The 13,994-nt window shown below is 39.7% G+C and overlaps 1 protein-coding gene across 7 annotated transcripts in view; it reads left to right on the top strand.

The window, feature by feature from the left end:
• ZEB2 (zinc finger E-box binding homeobox 2) overlaps positions 1–1,254 on the top strand; it is a 132,200-nt gene extending 130,946 nt beyond the window's left edge. For all 7 annotated transcript variants that reach the window (XM_005601473.4, XM_023622552.2, XM_023622551.2 and 4 more), the window contains one exon: positions 1–1,254. This exon is cut by the window's left edge and continues 4,250 nt beyond it. The gene's annotated coding sequence lies outside the window, so the exon portion shown is untranslated.
• The last annotated feature ends 12,740 nt before the right edge of the window (positions 1,255–13,994 follow it).

Below are 13,994 nucleotides of genomic sequence, written 5' to 3'. Positions count from 1 at the left end.
AATTGTTAACCACGCTTTTGCTCCAAGATGTGTGAGGGCCTTTCAGGGGCTGGAGGGCCCTAGATAGACACACAAACAAATATGTGTGTATCTGGAGCCCCACACATTGTAATAAACACAGCTGCATTTATTTGAGTATGTGCTCCCATGTACATGTAAAAACATTCAAACAAACACACTCAGCAGATTTATTTGACTGTGCAATGGGGCAATTATTCAAATAAACATGCTTGGTGCAATTATTTGAATCTCACATTGCATGTTCATCAATCACAGCACTAAAAAAAGAGGGAGGGAAACACCAAAGAATTTACGTGGGAAAAAAATATATGTGAAAACAACCTTATTATAGATTTTATAGAGTTAGCCAAAGTTATGGCTCCCTCCTTAACTGTAACTCAACTATTCTGTATTCAGTGACATTTGTTTCTAATGACTAATTGGTTCATTCATTTGATCATTATATCAGAATGACCACAACATTCAGATTCGTATAATATCGAACTTTGCAAACCTGAATTGGGTAGAGATGTGAAATCTCTATATTTCAAGTGCAGAATAGTTCTTTCTAGATGTCTTACATCAAGGGGACACTGGTCAAATTGTTATCACTTTAAATAGCACTCCCATAAATTTAAAAAATTTTATACATACAACAAAACATTCCTACATTTGAAGACATAAAAAAAATCACAGGTGACTCATCTGATCATTTTATATATTAATAAATATTATGACATATATGTGAACACATCACGAATCATATAGGTGTACCAAGAGGCAATTTATGTCTCTCTTAAGTATGTACTGACATAACCTAATATACTAAAGTGGGAAGGGGCGTTTAGTCACTGAAATATGCATCGTGTAACAAAGATGAAGAAAATACATGGCTTGTGCCCATCATAAAAAAGATTCAGACTGAAGGCTTAGCTTTGGTTTTTATTCAATTAAATTGTTAAACTGTGCACAGTGATTTTTTTTAGAACTTGAGACATTTGTGATGTTGGCTGTTTAAATCTTTGTTACCTTCGCTGTGAATTGAAATTGTACATATTTAGTAAATCATGCAGACAAAACAAACTTTTTAGACAATATTTTTATTGGAGAGTTTTCTTTTCCTGTATCCATGTCAAAAAAAAAGACCTCCTTTCCCAAAATAAAAATGTCAATACTAAATTTAAAGAAGTATAAAGGAATGATTGCTTCCTTTAGAGCTAAATATTTAAATAAACATGAAGATAATTGGCAACACGTTCTTTTGGGCTGATAGGCCGTGTCCAATTTTTTGGGTCTTATGTTTCAGAGGGCCTCTGGTTCAGGGTTGAAGATGATATATTAATCTCTGAATTAAACAAATGCTATTAAATAACAGAAATAAATCCCTCAGTCTTCATTTGTATATGAAATATGGAATTAGTCAGAGTTATGACACTGAGATGATATGATGCTGAATATGCCACAAACTAAAACTTTCTCTATTAAAATAGTTACTTACCACCTATAATCTAGGGTGACATGTTAAAATACTCCAAAATATTGAAAATATAAAATGAACACTACTGTTCCCATTTGGCCTTGAGATGAATATGACAAAGATTCTAATAATTTTAGTCAAAGAAAATGATGAGTAAAAAATACATGAAGATTAAGGGGTGACAAATGATCTTTTAAGTATTCTAATTGGTCTTTCTCATTCATATCTTTAATTCAACAGAAATTGCAAATCCTGATGATCCTGATTTCAAGTGTACCCAGTCAGCTTTCTCTCTTTTACTCCACAGAATATGCCTGTTAGATTTGAAACAAAGAATAAGCCCCCAAAATGTTAAAAATAGACTACTGCCCTGGCAGGAAATTTAGCATTGGCAAGCACAGAACTCAGAAGGAACTGATCTAACATAAGGAAACATTCAGAGAAAGATTTGTGCATTATGATCCTATTCTGACCATTTTTCAGAACAGTCAAAGGGAAGTATGAGAGAGAAAATGTGTATGTGTGTGTGTGCGTGTAGGTCTGCTAGCTTTGTGTGTGCACACTTGAATAGCTAGTGTTTAAAAACAACAACAATACCCAAAGGATAGAAGGAGTCCGAATGGAGTGCTTTTGAGATATTCTATATATTGTTATCTTACACAAATGGAAAACACTTCAAATGTTGATACTGGAAAAATAAAAGTTTCTGAAGACAGCATCTCAAAAAAATTCTATATAACTTATAAGATATGCCAACAATAGAACAGAGAAAATATTAATTTATCTTTACTCTTTTTATAGGAAACTTAGATTTTAGTTTATGACCTTTCCTTAAAGGAGAATCACTTCTATCCATTCCTCAAGCAGTCTTATAATAAGACAAAGAATTACAATTACACTCCATTCTAGTTTTGTTTAGGAAGAGAGGAATACAGTCTTCAAGTACTTGAAAAAAACCATAGATGAATAAAGAATATAAATTTAGAAAGGAAACTCAAGAACATCCCTATCCTCACAGAAAACATTATGGTATATTAGTGACCACAAGCACCCTACACCTTGGTTTTTACATCACTTCTGAAAGATACCACTTCCAACACAAACAATATTTCCCAACCCTGTAGTGCAGCTTGGGATTGGTACAGACATAGAGGGAGAATACCAACTATTGAGTAACCCTCAACCACTTCCTGCAGTCCTGAAACATTCAGTGGAGGTCTACCACTTCGTTATTGAACATGCTTAGAAAGTGTGAGCTCATAGGTTTCCGGTTGGAGGTAGCTCTAAGCAAGAGGGGGAAAAAGAGAAGTACAAACCACTCTGCCCAACTTGATTTAACACTAAAAATGCCATTGCTGGAGAGCATAGGCTTGAGAATAATCAGGCCAACATCTAAGTAATCACCTTTTGTTCTTTTCTCCAAAATAAAGTGCTTGTATATTATCAAGTCAATTCCACAAAAAGGGACATTTCACTCACTTTAGAATAAGTGGTGATGGAACGTTCAAAAAATGTTTATCAGGGGCTGGCCCCGTGTCCTAGTGGTTGAGATTGGCATGGTCTGCTTTGGCGGCCCAGGTTTGGTTCCCAAGGACAGACCTGCACCACTTGTCGGTGACCATGCTGTGGCAGTGACCCACATACAAAATGGAGGAAGATTAGCACAGATGTTAGCTCAGGGTAAATCTTCCTCAAGCAAAAAGGGGAAGATTGGCGACAGATGTTAGCTCAGGGTGAATATTCCTTAGCAAAAAAAAAAAAAATTTATCAGAACAAGAAGACCTCCAACCACAATAGCTGCTTAATGTGTACTACCTTGATTTTAAAAATGAAAATTGGATTAATGATTTGTACAAATAGTTTTCCAGGAATTGTCACGATCCCTTGAGTCAGATGCCTTCACCTACAAATCAACCAATAGCTATGCTATATATGCCGCTATGAACTGACCAAGTTATAACATAGTTTGAGTGTACATTAAAATTGTCAGAAATCTTGTTCTAGTTCTTCATGAAACTCTCCTATGAATTGGGCAGGAAGAAAATCTTTATGTTTGTAATGCTCAGAAAAATAAAAGCAGTTAATCTGCCACTTGCATCTTATAGATGAGGCAACTGACGTGTACATATTCTTGAGACCACACTAGTTATTTGTTTGTTTCTGCCTCACAGTGATCTAGAAAGAAGTCAAACATAGATTGTGAGAACCCCGGTCTCTGGACAGTTCTTTCTTCAACATATCACAGTAAAACACTCCTTCAAATGGCTATGGAAACATCAAAAGGAACAAGTTAATTTCCCTACTTCCTGCAAAAAGTTCATTCTAGTCCACAAGAACTCTTCCATACAAGAGTGGAATGAAAATAAACTACTTGAGAAACTCTACATTACTCTAAAATGTCACATCATCATCTGAGGGCTGTTAGCCACTGGACTAAAGTCTCCTTTTACGTGAGAGCCAGAAACAGTCTTAATTTTGAGAAATGCTCTTTAAAAACTACTACCTGCTTTTCATACATTTTACCCACTAGTTTTCTCCAAGACTTTTGACAATGCTTATGTCCATTGAGGAGTTGTGGTTCCATTCAGCCCCTCCACCCACAGTTGTGAGTCCTCAATGCCATCGTCTCTCTAGTCAATTCTTTTCTGAATCCCACGCACACTGAATGACCAGAGATGGTCAAAGGAGGAAACAAAGCAGCAGAGTGACAGGAGCAATGGGAGATTCACAAATCTGTAACGGGAGAACAGGAATGGACTGAAATAAAGAGCATGGAGGAATTTTATATATTCTCTCATCTAAAGCCTTGACTTTTAAAATCGTAGAGCTCAGAGAGAATAAAAACCCAACGCAGGTACTGGCAGAGCTGAGACCAGAAGCCAGGTCTCCCATTATGGCGTAGATGCTTTTATGACTTCTATTGAAAAATAACATTAATAAATAACAGTTATAACATTGATAGTTGTTCAATTTACTGAGTGCCAACCATGTGGAAGGTGTAATACTACGTATTAGAGGATATACAAAGATGAACAAGATAGGACTACTAGCCTCAGGTTTCTTATAATTTGTCAGCGATAGACACACACAGGGAAGTAGAATACTGAGTTCTGGGTGTCGTAGGAAATGTACTGATATAAATGTCCCAAGCACGCTCTCTTCTATACCATGGTGTTTCCTCTATTTAAACACAAAATACCATCATTCCCTCAATAATACGTATACTATTGAGTGATGCTTATGAGCAGCACGGTTCTACGTCCTAAGGCTACAGTGGTGAAGAAACAGAGAATGTTCCCACCTTGAGGGACCTACCTTCTAGTGGAGAAGATAGAAAACAAAACAACTACATAAGATCAGTTCACATAATGCTGAGTGTTTGGTTGAAAATAGAAGGCGGCGATGTAATAGCGATGAGATGGGATTGGGAGACAGGCAATCTCCTCTGTGGGGCAAGAAGGGGATGTCAGGAAAAGTCTGTCTGAGGCAGTGGTGTTTGAGATGAGGCTGAAATGAGAAGAAGTTAGCCATGGGAAGATCTGGAGTGAGAGTGTTCCAAGAAGAAGGAACAGCAGGTGCAAATACCTGAGGCAGGAATGAGTTTGGCTTTATCAGAATAAAAAGGCCCATCTAACAAAGCATAGTAGGAAGGGGAGAACATGGGAGATGAAGTCAGAACAGGAGAGAAAACCTTTCCCAGGCCATGTGAATGATTTAGAGTGTGACCTCCCGTTCAGAAGCACTCAAGAACAACTTTACAGATAAAACTCAGTGAATTTTAAGGAATGAGACTTCTTAGGTCTTTTGGCCCAACATCATGTTTTCATAGGTGAGAAAACTGAGTTTACTAATCTATGAGGTTTACCCTCTGAGAGTCAGAAGACTCAGAGGTTATTATGCCCAGTGAATAGAAATGAACATAGCAACCTGTTCATGGCCTATTTGTAATTTCCTCCCCTATAAAATGGACAGTGACGTTCTATGTCCCTCTGGCTTTAGAATGAGAGAAATCTCATTTCTCAGACTCTTAGGAGATCATCTGCTTTGTGTCTAGTCACAGGCAGATCTGTCAGCCTGGAAAACAGAAATTGTTTGGGCCAAAGAAGTTTGTATTTTGGAAACTAAAGCACCAGATACAGCAAAACTATGCCACTGTGGTACATTCCCCTGGAAGCACCTTCCCTGATCAGCATGTCCCAGCATAGTCCCCACATTTGCCAGTTTGCTCAAAACAGCTGTGCTATAATCAGACATGAGCAAGGGCCCCAGCCATTTCCCCTTCCCCTGAACTTCTAAAAAATACAAAAACTCTCAGAGCTGAGAGAGAAGCCAATAAGAAGTAAGGAACATGCAGCAGGTGGTACCATCTGTGCCCGGCTAATTCCAGCCAAAACAATCTGCTCCCTCGAGTTCCCAGTTGTGGAGAAGGGAAGAGAATCTGACAGTGGCGGAGCCAGGGGAGGGGGTGTAGGAGGGCAAGTGCAGAGGCTATTATTCAAACGTTCAGCTGGTTGTGGAAGTAGACTATTGGTGCCAGTGAACTATTATCTCTCTCCTTTTCTCGTTACAACCACTGTGGGAGATTCCTCCAAAGTCTCGCTAAGCTGGCAAGTCTCAGATCCCACACCTGTGAGACAGACATGTAGGCATCACTGTGAGTCTGTCACCACTGCGATGGGAGGGACAAACATTCTACAGCAAGACTGGGAAGCACAGCCCACCCCAAAATGGAAAAACAAGGGGGAAGAAAGCTTATGTTTATTTTATTCTATTTTCCTAGCAACTAAATCCTCTCCCTCTCACCTATTAATTCTTTGAAAATTATCCACAGTTTAGAAAGGCCTTATATTCCTCATGCTTGATCCTCAGGTTGGCATTTTCTAAAATAACATTCTTTCATTTGACGGACTTCCTGGTAAGGAGCAAATCATCTCCCTTGGTGCAGTTACAATCATGGGATAAATAAATGCAAGCGACTCAAAGATACAACAAATTATCTGTAGTAAGAACTTTCCCTTAAGAAAGTAACAACTAGACAGGGCCCATCCTCTTCACAGATGGAGGAGACCATGATGATTCAAGGGTCACGGAAAGAATTGTCTACTAAAAAAGAAGATCTTACCCACTGCAAAATTTCCACCAGCACCTTTAGGTCAGGGCAGTCTCCAGAAAGTCATCTGTTAAATGCAAATACCTGGGAGGGGTGATATTTGCCTCTTTGCTACTTTCGCCTTCTCTTAGATTAATTCATCAGTTTATAACTGAGAGTTCAGTCCTAAAGGAGTAGGGCTCAGGCAAGTTCACTTTTAGTGGGAGAAGAGAAGTGAACGTCTGGATTTCAGATGCTGACCCAGAAAACAGGGACCTCATGGGGCCCTGAAGGAAGGGGAGATGGCACCTGATCCTAACCTCCTGTTTGGGCTAAATTGTGTCCCCCTCAAAAGTTATCTTGAAGTTCTAACCTTTGATACCCATGAATGCGACCTTATTTGGAGATAGGGTATTTGTAGATGTAATCAAGTTAAGATGAAGTCGTTAGGGTAAGCCCTGATGCAATGTGGTTGGTGTCCTTATATGAAGAGGGAAATTTGGACACAGACACGCAGGGAGAATGCCAGGTGAAAACGAAGACAGAGACTGCAGTGATGCAGCTACAAGCCAAAGAACACCAAGGATGCTGGCCACCACCGAAAGTTAGGAGAGAGAAATGGAACAGATTCTTCAGAAGGAGGCAACCCTGCAACACCTTGATTTTGGATGTCTGGCCTCTAAAACCGTGAGAGAATAAATTTCTGTTTTTTTAACACACCAGGTTTGTGGTACTTTGTTACAACAGCCCTAGGAAACTAACACACCCCCAAAACAACCCGGGTCTGGGCTTCAGTACTCAGTCACTGGGTTGGTCTAAAAATCAAGATCAGTTTTGGATCTAACCATTCTCTTGGTGCCTGGACTTTAACAGATAAAACAAATATCGGCAGGAGCACCCCTTTTGATTTTGAGATGCATGTCATCAGGAAAAAGACAAACTGCCTCCTCTTTTTCCCAAATGTCCTCTATAAGGTAATCTTTTTAATTAGGATAATTAAATTCTTGTTTCAAAGGGCACCAAAGTGCAAGCATTATCATCTGATTTCCTGTAAAGAGTATTTTCCTGCCTCCTGTTCCACATGGTGTCCATTAACAGGAGGAGCACCAAGTGAGTCAGACATTATGGTTACAAGTTTGTGGCTCATGTCAGTGCTAAGAAGAGGCAAATGAGAAAGGAAAACATAAATTGGGAAACAGTGTCAGAGGGCAGGCCAAGAGAATGGGAGAAGCAGAAAGCAGAGGAAAAGGGTGTTGTGTGGGAACCAAAGCCTTACTTCAGGTAGGAAATGTCAGAGAAAAATGCAGTAACATTTTTAAATGAAAGGAGGTGGGGAAATCCGACCAGATCCTTATCGTTTTGTTGCCGCCTGAGTTCAGTAATAGAAATTAGTGAGATGTGCCCTCTCCCCTGATTCATTACTGCTGCATGATGTTAACCTTTTTCAGCTTCACATCTCCTGTGAAATCAGCTAATAATTCCTGCAATGTACTGATGTCACTGAGATTTAAGAAGGATAGTGAGAGTTCTGTTGGGTAAGGCAACGCGAAAGCCCGAGACAGGAGAGTCACCTGGTATGTGTTTTGATATATTGATGTATTGATCTGGTGGCCAATGGCCTAAAGCTGAGAATCAGTGAGACCAAGTTCTGGCACGAGTTCTCAGATGTGTCCAGGGCTCTCTGCTGCCCCATTACTCCTTGCTGCCCAGCCACCCACAAGCGGGTCGCAAAAGGCACAGGTAAGAAAGTCAGGGAACAGCTCACTGAAAATCCCTCATCTCTTTTCTAAGAAAAACAAACCCAACTCTAGGTCTTCTTCACAGAAGACCAAAATGCCATCCTCTACGTTTTATTTCCAGAAGATGGTATATCATCTTAAAAGCCCGGTTTAATTTCCTTTTCTCTAAGCTTTGTGGTATTTTTTATACGCCATTAGCCAGTTATTGCATGTTACTAGCAATCACAGTCCCACCTAATGTATTTAATTTGTTTTGAAAATTGTAGCACATCTTTACACACAGAAGAAGCAGCTTTTAACTCCATTGATGACTTCCTCTTTGAAAGTCCTCCTTTAAATCCCTAACCACATTCTTCTTGATTTTCTTCCTACCCACTGACCAAGATCTGCTTTCTTTACTCAATTTTTAAATGGCAACATTTCCCAAGGCCCCTCTGGGGCTCTCTGCTCTCCTCATTCTGATCACTGGGCTTCAGTGACTTTTTTGACACCCACAGCTTCAATGCACCTTCCCAGTAAGATTTCCCTCCTGGCCACTAGACCTGCACCTCCAAACGAAACTCGGCATCACCACCCGATGATCTCCAAGGCATCTCAAATTTGACATGTCCAAAATGGACGTGGCCACATCCCCCTCCTGCTTCCTCCATCCCCTCACCAAAATCTGATGATTGTTGCCTCCTAGATTACTCAGGTGGAAATCTTGAGAGTCATCTTGCTATATCTCTAAATGGGTTATCAGGTCTTGTGAGTCATACTCCCCTTTATCTCTCCTCCCTGTTCCTTTTCAATTACCGTTGTCACCCCCTTATTTCAGGCATCCATCAAACTCAAAAATTGTCCTAATAGCCTCTTAACTGGTCACACAGTCTCACCCAAGGTGCTGCCTTGTTCTAACATAGCAGGGGGTGGAGCTGTCACTGAGCTGACAGAGGAGCTGGCAGATAGAAGGATGCCTCCTTTTATGTTCTTCAAAGCTATTTCTTGATATTCTTCATATATACTTTACTTGAACATTATTTCATCACAGTCTTAGCAACTGTTATGTTGGCATATTTCCTTAAATACAGTTGAAAAGAATGTGCTCAAGAGAAACAACTTGTTGCCTCCCCTCCCCATCACACCTGGAACTTTACTTGTGATCTTATCACTTTCTAACTCATCCCACATTCCTACACTGACAAGGTGCTCTTTTGATACTTTTTTGTTTTCGTGTCTATCTTCTGCCTAAATGTGTAAGCTTCTTAAGGGTAGGGACCATGTTATCTGTGTAGCCCCACTGCTCAGTGAGTTAACTGCCACCAAGTAGATATTCTATAAATGTTCACTGATTTAAGTCACCTGTGCAAATTTCATCATGCTAAAGCGCTACTTAAAAATCCTTCACTGGTTCCCCAAAGACCCCAAAATACAGTTCATATTCCATAGCTTGGCCCACAAACCTTTCATGAGCTTGTTCTCCTTGCCTCCCTTTGCATGGTCTCTCATCATACCTCCAATTGCATCTGCCTAGACACACTTACCTCCATTTTATTTTTGTCCTTCAGAACGTAGCTCAAAGTTCACCTTCTTAAGACAATCTTTCCTGAAACCTTGATGTTAGACACGCCCCTCCTCTGGGCTTCTATCCTGTATTTGCTTTATTAAGGCACTACCCAACGGTTGAGTTCCCAAAGGCAATGTGTCCCTTGAAGGTCAAGAATGTTCACATTCTGACTCCAGCACCCAGCACAAAGCCTAAAACCCAAGAAGAACCAAGAAGATGTGTGAGTCCTTGGAAAGAGGCTGTGAGCAACCTCTAGTCCCCCACTTCCCAGGTCATTAGCCAAACAGAAGAAAAATTCAGTGACAAGACAGCAAATAGCATAGAAATTGAGTGATGTAAAAATAAGGAACTATGGAAGGACCCTGATGCAAACCAGAAATTTGTAACTTAACACACCCGAAGATTTCTGAAAACCATTTACAAGACTGTATTGGGGCACAAATTTTACCCACATGGATCAACAACTTCATTTCTCAAAGAACCACTAATTACATATAGCAGTAACAACCTCCACTACTGACCCCCAGATATGATAGAATTGTAAAATTAGTGAGGCAAAACTCACACAATCTCAGTGAGGTGGGTTAAAGGGGAACATGAAGAAATAAGCCCTCTCCCTAAGGCTGAATGTGAGCGCACCCTTTAAACTATTTTAGCAATGACTCACTTGAGGAACATGAACTATATAAAAGAGGAAGAAGCCTCAAGTAATCTGGGATGCATTTTCTTCAACGTCTCTGGAATTTTCAATTACCTCAGTTTCCTGACAAAGCTTTGCTGATGTCAGTAATTTACAGTAACAATCAGCAAAGATAACAGCAGGTTTGTGTGGGCAAGAGGTAAATTTTGCTCTGACATGAGTAATATATCCTGCAGTGAAGGACAGTGGGAGGCATGAGAAAAGGTACAATTTCTATTGGCAATTTTTAAATAAAATGAAAGCCATATGCGTATATCACAGAGAAGGTGAATATGCTGTCCTCACTGCTCTTTCCTATGAAATATAACCACTTCCTTCTTGAATCTTAAGTGGCTTTTTATAAGAACTCCACCATAGATGCTACATAAGTTCTGCATGGAAGATAGACTAGAAGATGCTTTGGATGTGTATCTTAAAATTTCATACACCAGAACACACTGTGAGTACCCTCTGCATTTAGAGAACTGTGAGTAAGGACAAAAGAGGTGGCAGATACCATCCTTGCTTTGGACAGTTTTAATTATTTAAATGAATTTGAGACAAAACAAATGGAAGGTCCTAGATAGACGAAATAAACTTGCCCATAGGACTCCTCTGTAAACTAATATATACAAGGAAACTGAATTTCTTAAGTCACAGAGACAGTTACTAAACTCTCTTCTCCAGGGCCAGCCGCAGTGGCCTAGTGGTTAAGTTTAGCACACTCTGCTTTGATGGCCCAGGTTTAGTACCCAGGCACAGACTTACACTGCTCTGTTAGCAGCCATGCTGTGCTGGCAGCCCACATACTGAAAAACAGAGGAAAATTGGCCTGGTTGTTAGCTCAGGGCGAATCTTCCTCAGCAAAAAAAAAAAAGAAAGAAAGAAAAAAAAACAAAAAAAAAAACCTCCAGCCATTGTGACATTGCCTGGCAAATTTTATCTGCTTACTTTGTCCCAGAACATGAAGCCCACAGATCATGAAAGCATCTTGCAGCGTTGATGGAGAACTTTGCAATTCCTTGGGGTCAACTTGGAAAGTTTCATTTCTCATTGTACAGTACTGAATGTGCACTGACCAAAGGCTTTGCCTGAAAGCTGCTTCTCTTGGTTTTCTCATGAAATTACTGACATGAACTGGTTCTGTCAAGATTTTGCTTTTTTCTCCTAAAGCTAAGTACAGCAAAACCAGAACATGCACACTGAGGGTTCTGATGTAGTTTCCTCGTCAATAAAATGAGAGTTTGCAAGGATTCTTAGGCTCCTTCCTAAAAGGTTTATGATGCAGGGGTAGTTCTGCTTAAGGGAGCTTTCCCTGCTCAACACAAGAAGCTTTGCGATTGTGGGGTGAAATCCTATGCTTTCTCACGGAAAGACCTGACTTTGAGTCCCAGCTTTGTCCTTTCCTAGCTATGTGACCTTGGCCAAATTATATCACTAAACCTCAGTTTACTTACCCTTAAAATAGGAATAATATTGATAACTATTTCACAGGAGGATTGTGAGACTCAAATGAGACAATAGATGTACAAATAGTTTGCAAATGGTCACTATGGCAGGCACTGATAAAGAGGCAAAAGTGTACAGAGTTTATTTACTTCATCCACTCTCCTTTTGACTTCCCTCCACAGTTGTTTCTTTTCTCTTGGGTTTGATGGAAGCTTTCCTTTGATAACCTATTCCTCTAGTTAGGTCCATGGAGAGTTCTCTAAGAGGAACACAATAATTTCAGTACTTAGACATTTTCCAGCATGTAATTTTTAGGGGGCCAGGATTGTCTCAAGATTCATCCTCAAAGAGACCCTTTGTTTCCTGGTGGGCGTTAGCCTGGGATTGCTGAAGAGGAAGGAATGCTTGACGATTATCAGCCCGAAGGGAAGCCTCAGAGCATGAGAAATGAGGAGGTTGTTCAGTGTCGATTCTAGATATGCATTGCCTCCCTGCTCTAAATAGATAATCCAGGGTGATAATGAAGTAGTCACAAGGGTGAACCTTTGCAACAAGGCAGCAGAGGCCCTGCGCACGATTTCAACCTTCCCGTTAGCCTTTTTGCATATTTTAAAGAGAGACTTTTAAATCATGAGATAGCCTTGCCTGTCACATTGATCGGCCCATATGGGGAACCTCTTTCGTAACTTGAGACTCAGGAGGGCAAGCTGCTGGAAATGAAAGCTGATGATCAAAATAGCAGGAAAAGGTTTTCAGTTGATGATTATTGTTGTCCTTCAGCTAATTTTAATTCTGATGAATGCTAAGTTTTCTTTGGTACTTTTTGTTCCTCAAGTGTTTTTTTTTTTTTTTCAGTTATATTGTTCAGCCAAGTATTTCTTAAGCCTTCAAGAAAACAGCCCTACATATTTCTTAAGCACGTGTAAACAAACATTTCCATGAAGATGGGCTTGAAAAAATCTATGTAGATGGTAACCTGAAAGACCACTTCTACTGTAAAAATGAAAAGATTTGACAGATCAATTGATTGATAGATAGATCACACAGTAAGACCTAATGTTAATTAAAATGGATTAGAATTATGTTAACTCTTACCATCCTGTGGGGTTACTTTCTGTTCCTCCAACAATCTAAACAAGTAGAATGCCTTGATATATTCTGATCCTTGAATGGCAGGGCACACCTCCAGTCAAACTGTTTTAAAACAGGTCACTTGTAAAAAAGTATTTACTGATTGCCAGTAAACACCAGTAATTGTGTTGGACACAAGCAATAGATGTGGAAAAATAGAGGGAAGCTCATGTGCAAACAGATTGTTCCAGGGGCAACAGAGAGGAAGGAGTTCTGGGAGATCTCTGCTTAGGGGACCTAGGGAAACCTTCAGATGAGAGGGGCTATTTGAGTTTGATGTTGAAGAACCAATAGGAGTTTATCAGGTTGAAAAGAGAGAGTAATAATGCTCAAAGGCATGGAAGTGTGAGGAGCATGGCATGGTGAAAGAATGATGAGCTTACCATCTTCCTTGAGCTTTCAGTTATAAGCTCCTTGGAATGTCACCAAAAGTAGACTTTACATCTAAACCAAAAAATAAAAAATGCATACTATAATAGATTAAATTATATCTACCCACCTTGGTATTTAAATTACTATTTCTCACAATTGCTAATGAAGAACTAAATGAAGTAGCAATATCTGGGCATGATCTATGTTGTTAATGAGCAACCTCCTTGCAATATAGGGGGAAGAGGAAAGAAAACTACTGCAAGCCTCCCCTTGCCCAATATAGATGAATATGGCTGGAATGTAACCACAGCAGTGAAGCAAGTACCTAATTGATAGGTCATCTCCACTTAGATTTTGACCTTTCACCTAAAACAACACCTTCTAGTGACTTCCAGATGTGCATGCTTGACCATTAGTAAGCAGTCAAGACTGAAACCTTATTTCCCATAAACTATGAATAAATGGATGACTTATAAGAATGTCATCTCATTATTACAAACAATGAGAAAGAT

Source organism: Equus caballus, chromosome 18 (genome assembly GCF_041296265.1).
Source record: "Equus caballus isolate H_3958 breed thoroughbred chromosome 18, TB-T2T, whole genome shotgun sequence".
NCBI lineage: Eukaryota > Metazoa > Chordata > Mammalia > Perissodactyla > Equidae > Equus > Equus caballus.
This window is presented reverse-complemented; position numbering and strand designations above follow the sequence as displayed.